Source organism: Chenopodium album, chromosome 25 (genome assembly GCF_948465745.1).
Source record: "Chenopodium album chromosome 25, dcCheAlbu1.1, whole genome shotgun sequence".
In the NCBI taxonomy this organism is placed as follows: domain Eukaryota; kingdom Viridiplantae; phylum Streptophyta; class Magnoliopsida; order Caryophyllales; family Amaranthaceae; genus Chenopodium; species Chenopodium album.
In genome coordinates, this window is record NC_137858.1 from 28,671,268 (window position 1) to 28,680,006 (window position 8,739).

General features: G+C 38.8%; 1 non-coding gene across 1 annotated transcript; it reads left to right on the top strand.

The window, feature by feature from the left end:
• The first annotated feature begins 760 nt into the window (after nucleotides 1-760).
• LOC145615835 (small nucleolar RNA R71) lies at nucleotides 761-867 on the top strand. Its single transcript, XR_014107420.1, has one exon. It is a non-coding gene; the product is annotated as a small nucleolar RNA R71 (small nucleolar RNA).
• The last annotated feature ends 7,872 nt before the right edge of the window (nucleotides 868-8,739 follow it).

The window sequence follows — 8,739 nt, forward strand, 5'->3', positions numbered from 1 at the left end:
TAGGTTGAATTCCCTGCGCTGGTAGGGCTCCCTGCTGGCGAGATTGAAGGGTAGAGGACAATTGGGCAATTTGGGTGTCCATGACTTTATTATGGGCTGTAATAGAGTCAATTTGTTGGTCTCTACTCTCCATATGTTTTTGCATACTGGTCAGCATTGCCCTAATTTCTGATAAAGCAGGTTCAGAAGATGTAGTAGGGGCTTGTGATGGGGGTTTCTGGTTAGCATGAGGGTGGTAGGTGCTGGTTGTGGTTGTTGTGGAGGTGGAGGGTTTTGAACATTGGTGCTACGGTAAGATAGGTAGGGATGGTTCCGGTAGCCAGGATTATAGGAATTGGAGTATGGGTTATTTTGCTTGTAGGTTTGGAAAGCATTAACTTGCTCCATCGAACTCCTGCAATCTTGCTCAAAATGTCCTACACTGCCACAATTTTCACAAAAAACATCATTAGCATTATTAGAAACAGCAGAAACATTAGCAACAGAATTAGGAATATTAGTACTAAGGTTATCTAATTTCTGGCAAATAGAAGTAAGTTGAGCTTGCATAAGGGTTACTGAATCAACATGATGCTTGCCCTTATTAGCATAACCTCTCGTATTCCCATATTGGGAATTATGGATCGCCATATCTTCAATAACCTGACCTGCATCATCAACATTAAGATTCATAAATCTACCGCTAGCTGTGGAGTCTAAAATTGTCCTTGATGCATTCCTTAATCCATTGTAAAAAGCTTGAATTAACTGCCACTTTGCCAAGTTATGGTGGGGACACTCCCTCTGCAGATCCTTGAATCTTTCCCAAGCCTCATATAATGCTTCATCTGGCTCCTGGGCAAAATTCTGGATGACACTTCTCAATAAAGCTGTTTTCTTTGCAGGGTAATATTTATTATAGAAATCCAAAGCAAGAGTCTCCCAGTTAGTAATACCAAGTGCAGCTCTATTCAAACCATAAAACCACAATTTAGCTTTTCCACATAAAGAAAAGGGAAAAAGAATCTCCCTGATTTGATCCTGCGTTACCCCATTCTGCCTAATAGTATTGCAGTATTGACAGAAATTCGCAATGTGAAGATTAGGATCTTCACCCTTAGCTCCACTGAACTGCTTTCTTTCTATCATCGTTATAAACTGGGGCTTGATCTCGAACTGGACTCCCTCGAGATCAGGTGTAGGAGAAAGATGTGGAAAATCCGTTAGGGACGGCTGCGAATAATCGCTAAGCTTGTGAGGTGGAGGTGGTGGTGGTGTACCCATCTCTAATTCTGAATCAGAAGAGTGCTCCGAATCACTAGAGTTAGGTAGTGGATTTCTAGGAATATCGTTACTCCCAGAACCTGCCAGGATCTGCCTATAAAAATTCATCTATCTATGGAAAGAGCGTTCGATCTCAAGATCGAATGGAATGTAACCTGATCTGGAACACCTGGGCATAAACAAAGAACTAAAAAGACAGATATTAGAACTACCTCAAAGAACTAATGTCCTTTGAGGCAAAAGAAAAATAATCTAGACTACAAAAACAATTAGAAATAAAAATAAAACCGTTTCCCCGGCAACGGCGCCAAATTTTGACAAGCTAAAGTCGTATCACCTGATCAAAAATAATTACCTAAGTCCACTAGCTTATGCAGATAGGGAAGTAGGGTCGAATCCACAGGGAAACAAGTCTTTCTACTCCTAATTAATTATTATAATCTAAATTACTAAAGTAACTAATTTGTTTGTGATTATAAACTATACTGCGAAGATTATGGGTAAGGAGAATAAATAGGGAAGAAATCAATAATAATAAAGCCTAGGGCATAGGTTCATAATAAACAATATTCCAGGGTAAAACATAATAATCAATCATCAATGCATTAATTAATCAGATCATAAAGGGCTTTCGCTACGTATTACAATCACAGAGTTAATTTACCGGTATTAAATCTCATCTCTCGAATCTCGACCTAACCATATATAAATTAATCTGCCTATTGAAACTAAGCCTAAACATCAATTCTCATCTCTCGAATCTCGAATTAATATTGCTAAACTCATACGATTAAACCTGGCCAAATCTAATTGCATAGCATTTAAACAATCAATAGGAAATCAATTAAGCATTAACAATTAATAATCATAAAATTACCCCTTCATATTATTTATTAGATCCCCATAAACCCTAGAAAGAGAACTACTAAGACATGATTAAAGCTCAACAAAAAATAATAATTAAACAAGACATAAGAAATTGAATGAATAAAATACTGAGATTAATAAGAGAGAAATCGTACCAAGACGGCGGAATTACAATGGAGTTTAGGAACAAGGAAAAATAATTCTAGGGAGAGAAATTCTAAGTAGAGAGAGAAGGAATTAAAAACTAGAGTATAAAGAAGTGAAAAAGAAGTATCTAATCTTGCCTAATAAAATTACATTAATACTAAGCAAGAATTATACGCTAAACAAAACTGATCGGAAATAATTGACCCCTTAAAACACACGCGCCCGGTCGGGCAGTGGCTCGCCCGACCGGGCCTGCCTTTTTGCCTCGTAAAGCCTTCTCGCGCCCGGCCAGGCGCGTGCTCCGGGCGCTTATACTGCTGGAGTTTGCTTCGCCCCGCCCGGCTGGGCGCGCCTTCGGGCAGCTCTTGGTGGATCCGGGTGAGGCTTTTTAGCCTCGGGCTTCTTCCTTTGGGCCTCCGAACTTGGCCCAATTGCCTTGTATTTCCGAAACTGAGCCCTTAGTCACCGATTTGCTACCTCCAATCGATCTTGGGCTATCGAAAGTGGTCGCGGTCTTCCAACACTTGTAGATGCTCCTCGAAAACCCGGGAAAATGCTCCAAGTACGCAAATTCCTACAAAACTCAAGCAAAACTACAAAACCACTGGAAAACACAAATTAGTAATAAAAGTGGCTCGAAGGAGCCAAAAACACTACTAATTACGACCAAGGGACGGGGGTAAATATATATATAAAATGAACACATCAGCGGCCTCCCAATGATCCTGACGCAATTGTTGCATAAATTGAGACAAGATATGAACCGCATAAGCCAAATCAAGTCTCGTGAAATATAAATAGATCAAACAACCCATAAGACGATGATACATTTCAGGATCAGAAATAAGAGGAGACTCTGATTTAGCCAGAGTATGATTCTGCTCAATAGGAGTACCTACCGGACGTGCCCCTAGCAAACCAGACTCCGCAATAATATCAAGAGTATATTTCCGTTGACATAAAAATATGCCTTTCGGACTACGTGCAACCTCAATCCCAAGAAAGTATGTCAATATACCCAAATTTTTCATATGAAAGTAGTCACTTAGATATGATTTGAATGATGAAATTGCAGTGGAATCAATACCAGATACTATTAAATCATCAGCATACACCAAAACACTAAGTTGAATAGCCCCAGATTGCAGAGTAAAAAGAGAGTAATCAAAGTATGATTGTAAAATACTGTACCTTTTCAGAGAAGAGGCCATCTTAGAGAACCAACAACGAGGTGCTTTCCATAACCCATACAAGGACTTTTGAAGATGACAAACCAACCCAGATTGAGAACCATGAAAACCAGGTGGAGGCTTCATATAAACCTCCTCATCAAGTTCACCATGTAGAAAGGCATTATGAACAACCATTTGGTGCAATTCCCAATTTTTCGCAGAGGCCATCGCAAAAAAAGTATGAACAGTTACCATTTTTGCCACAGGAGCAAAAGTCTCATAATAATCGATACCCTCAACCTAATGATTAACAAATATAACGAGACGAGCCTTCAATCTTTCAAGTGTGCCATCGAAATTTAAGCTTGACCTTGTACACCCATCGGCATCCCAAGGCTTTCTTTCCCAGAGGCAATTTTTCCATCACCCAAGTTTCATTATTTTCAAGAGTAGTAATCTCTTTTTGCATGGCCTCTCTCCAACTCTCGTGCTGCATTGCCTCATGAAAATTACGAGGCTCAACCAATGTATTTACAGCTGCAATAAACACACGGTGTCGCAAAGAAATTTTATCACAATTCATAAAATGTGCTAAGGGATAAGGAGTACCTGAGGAGCTTGGAGTGGATGGTGAATGTGGAGAAATATATGGACTAGAGATAGCATGTGCAACATAATATTTGTGCCAATTCGGAGGATGTCTAGGACATTGTCAACGCCCCAAATCAAGAGAAGAGCCCAAGTCTGTCTCGGTGTTGCTGTCCGTACCTAGAACAGTAGCAGGGACAGTGGATGCCGCGAAACTGCCGCGGGCAGCAGTGGTCGCCGCAAGTGGGTTGGGGACCATGCTGCTAGTAGCAGTCTGTTGGGGGGGCAGTAGCAGGCATAGCAACAGCAATAGCAGGGCGGAAGCAGCAGAGAGGGTAGTAGTGGCAGGAGTGTGCGGGGCAGTAGTAGTGGTAGTAGAGGGGTAGTATTGGCAGGAGTGTGCGGGGCAGTAGCAGCGGCAGTAGGGGGGTAGTAGTGGCAACAGTGTGAGGGGCAGTAGCAGCAACAATAAGGGGTAGTAGGGGTACGGTCAAGGCTGCCATGTGCACCAAAATCATCGATTAACCGAGCTCTCACCAACCTTGAGCACATGCTCCAGATCGTCCAATAAAATCATTGACAATCCCACTAACAACCGTAGATATTCCATCATTAATCGATTGATCACTAGCCAAAAATGGAAATTCATGTAAATAAAAGTTAACATCTCGTGAAACAAAAATGTCGCCCGTTTTTAAGCCATACACCTTCCAACCTTCCTTACCATGAGGGTATCCCACAAACACACATTTACAACTCCGAGGGGTAAATTTGTCACCCAGCCTTTTGATTATGTGCAAAGAAAAGACACCCAAGTACCCGTAATTCATCAAAGTTAGGTGGTGTCTCAAAAAGAAGTTTTATTGGCTAGCAAAAGAGATGGAGTCCTATTAATCAAATAGACCGCCCCAAAGACACATTTCCCCCAAAAACCTGAAGGAATTGTGTCTTCGATAAGTGCAATTACTAGATATATCAAGGATCACTATTATGGAGATAATAAGTTCATTCTATTGGGGCGTCATCCTCTGTTGCTAGACTATGAGAGATGATCTTTGGGCTAGTCAAATAGCCCAAAGCCCTTTAGAATGGATCCTATATTGGTCAAACACAAGGGTAATGGGTTAAGCAAGTTAAAGGCCCATTAATGGGCCTCATGAGCAATTAATTAGTCATAAGTATGTTTGGGCTAAGTGTAGTTTGAGTGGGATTAGGAATTGGGCTTGGATTTGGACTTGGACTATTATTTAGAGATATGATCTATAAATAATAGTCATGCCTAGGGTTGATTAATTAAGTCACAATTAACATACAGTGAATTGTGAATCTAAGCAACCAACATCCAAAAGCCCTCACCCTCTCTCTCTCACACGCACGCCCCTCACTCTCCCCTCTCACCCACGGCCGGCCACCCCTAGTGGCCCACGTGGTGTTGCGCGGTGGTTCTTGGCTAGTTGATCGTTCGTTCATCTCCGTAGAAGATCGATAGAAGGGTTCTTTCGCGACTAACTAGCATTAGTGGAGGTCTTAATCTGTGCCCGTGGACCAAGTAGAGGAATCACGTTCGAGGTTCTTTATCTCCCCATTGTTCTTGCTCGATCACCGTGGAATCACGCTTCAAAGGTATAATTCTTACTTCTTTATGTGTTATGCATGAGATCCTTGGTTTGGTGCTATGTGAATATGATTCATGTTAATTCCGCTTTTAGTACCCATAATCTCCTACAGTGGTATCAGTTAGCCTCTTGCATTTACATATATTGAGTAATAATTCTTTGATAATCCACAATTTTAATTCAATTAGGAGGGAGAATAATTTAATTATGGGTCAATTGTTATTTTAAATGTGATTTAACAATATAGAATTATTAAAGGTGTTTAATTTGCTCCATATTAGCCATAATTTGATCCGAAATTTGCCCCAAATTAATCAAAAAAATTCGAACCCCTAAACCCTAATTTTCGAAAATTTCGAATCTTAACCCTAATTTGTGAAATTTTGTGTTTAATTTTTGATTTATTTAGATGGTAATATGTTTAAGGAATTTAATCTATTTGATTACATGTTAAAATTGTGAATTTTTCATGATCAAATTATTTAATTTAAGTGTTAAATTAAATTGGGGATTAATTTCATCAAGAACCCTAATTTCAAAATTGAATATGATTTAGTTTTGGAATTAATTGGACCACATAAAGTTTAATTTAATTTTACAAAAATCTGTTTTGTTTTAATTAATTAAAATAAAAAAGGGTGAAATTACAGCAGCAGTACCGCGGCTGGGTGGCGCTTCCACGGTGGTGCCGCTGCCACGGTGGTGTCGCTGCTGGTGGTCAGGAGGGAGGGGCGGGGAGGGGCAGCAGCGACGATCGGAACAGCATTAACAGCAGTGTCGCGCTGCAAGTGCACGGTGCTGCTGCTGCTGCCCTGCGCCGCTGCACAGCAGCGTACACCTTGCGGTGTACGGCCCCCGTGGCTGGCTTCGGCTGGCCACACCACGGTGGCTGGCGGTTTTTCAAAAAAAAAAATTATTTTATTTTATTTTAGATAAAATCAGATTTCAAATTTTAAAAAAAAAGGATAAGTTTAAATTTTGAAAAGATAATTAACAAAATTAAAGTTGTTATTTTTGTTAAGTTTGGATAATTATGGAGCAAAAGATTCTATTTGGATAATAATTGATTAAATAATGTGATTATCCCATGATTATTTATGGATAATAATAATTGATTTAAAATATGTGATTGGTTAGTAATTAGGATAGAATTTCCTAAATTAGTTAGGATAATCATGGAAAATAAATATGATTTATCTTCCATAATTCAAATAAGATTTGATTCTATCTCATTCCTAAATTAAAATATATGATATTTTATGGTTGGTCATGAATAATATATGATATTATCTAATTACAGTAATTAATTAAAATATGAGATATTTATAGCCATGTTTCCTTTATTGTGAACATTCGATGTTGTAGTTTAGGAAAGCATGATGAGTGATTTATTATATGGCACTTTATAATATATGATATTGTTTATTGCTATATATAGACTAGTATGGCCCATAGATTCTAAATACGATCTGCGCATCGTGATGTATTTTTGTAATCTAAATACGGTCTGCGTACCGTTAAGTATTTTTGTAATTTATTTTATTTTATTTAAGTAGTAGATAGAGTAGAATAAAATTACAGGTTGCAGTTGATCCAAAAGCCAATGAAGTGAAGGCCCAATGGAGCAAGATGGATGAGATTCATGAAGGTTCAAGTGGGAGCATTTTGCTTTATTAGTTTTCTTAGGATTAAGGGGCCATACTATGTCATGTTTTATTGCATTAGTAGATTATGCATGTTTAGGTTTATTTATGTTGCTTGATGATGCGCTAGAGTTCTCTATATAATCACAACATAATAAATCTAGATCCCAGTAATATTGAGGCAGCTTTTCCAATTAAAAACCCGATGAAACCTTTGACATTTGTGATGGGTCATGCCAAAGCTGGGCATCATAATTATCATTGGGGAGTGGGGGTAGGACAAATTCTACACTTTTAATTGGTTATACTCAACAGGGTTACCTAAAGACAAAGTTTAGAACCTTGACGCTAAGGGTAATAATTAAACATGTGATGATTAATTATTCAACCAAGAATTACAAGAGTTGTAATCAGTAAAGAGTTTACTCACCTTGAAAATGTAATGGTTGATGGCAGGGCCAAAGTCCGGTTAATTATTGCACAAATAAAGGATCTTGGAATCATTTTATTCAATAGGGATCATTTAATATTGAATAAGTGCTTTAAAGCTACCAATAAATTCTAAAATTACTTGTGGTACTTTAAATTTATTAAACATAATTATTGAATTTTGCCTCGTTTTGTTTTTTTTTGTAGATGAATAACTTATATGACAACACAGATTTACCAATGAAACTCAATTTAAGGCTAAATCTCAGAAACTACAGGCAATGGGAGGGCGAATTGAGAAATGTTCTCACAAGCCACAAGCTTGAAGCTCGTTTGTATGTACCCATTGAGAACAAGTGTGCTCTTGGTCAGGATCCTCAAATGCATGCAAAATTAGTTTTGGATGCACAAAGGGTCAAGTACCTAATACTGGAATCTATTCCAAACTGTTGGTATAATAGGTTCAGACGGTATGAGGTGACCAACTTGTATCAATGTCTTCGTGCTATCTGTAGAGGTGGCATGGGGGCATTGGGTAGTGGAGGTGTCAACGATCCAAATGTAAGAGAGATCGTTAACTCGATCCCTCAGATTTACTATTCCTGGGCTGACAGTTTAAGGTATGAGACTTACAAGATTCATGGTAAGATAATGGCAAAGAAACTCTTACCTGGACAGTCAGTGAGGAACCATGTCCATGAATTGGTTGATATGATCAATCAAATGGATATCCTTGGGAAACCGATCGATGATGATCTGCGCGTGACATTATCTTGTTCTCACTCCATGCTGGTTTTGACGTTGTAAGACTCTCTCATAATGATGAGGGATCATCAGCAAATTTGATCAACATCTTACTTAACCATGCTGAGGAGTACCTGATAAGGAGAGATTGTCAGTGCTTCTTTTGTGGTGGATGGCAAGCCCATACACCACGGTGTCCCCATTACACACCAGTGAAAACAGAAGGTAAGGAGTTACTTGATGTTTTTGCTGTATAGATTAATCTTACTT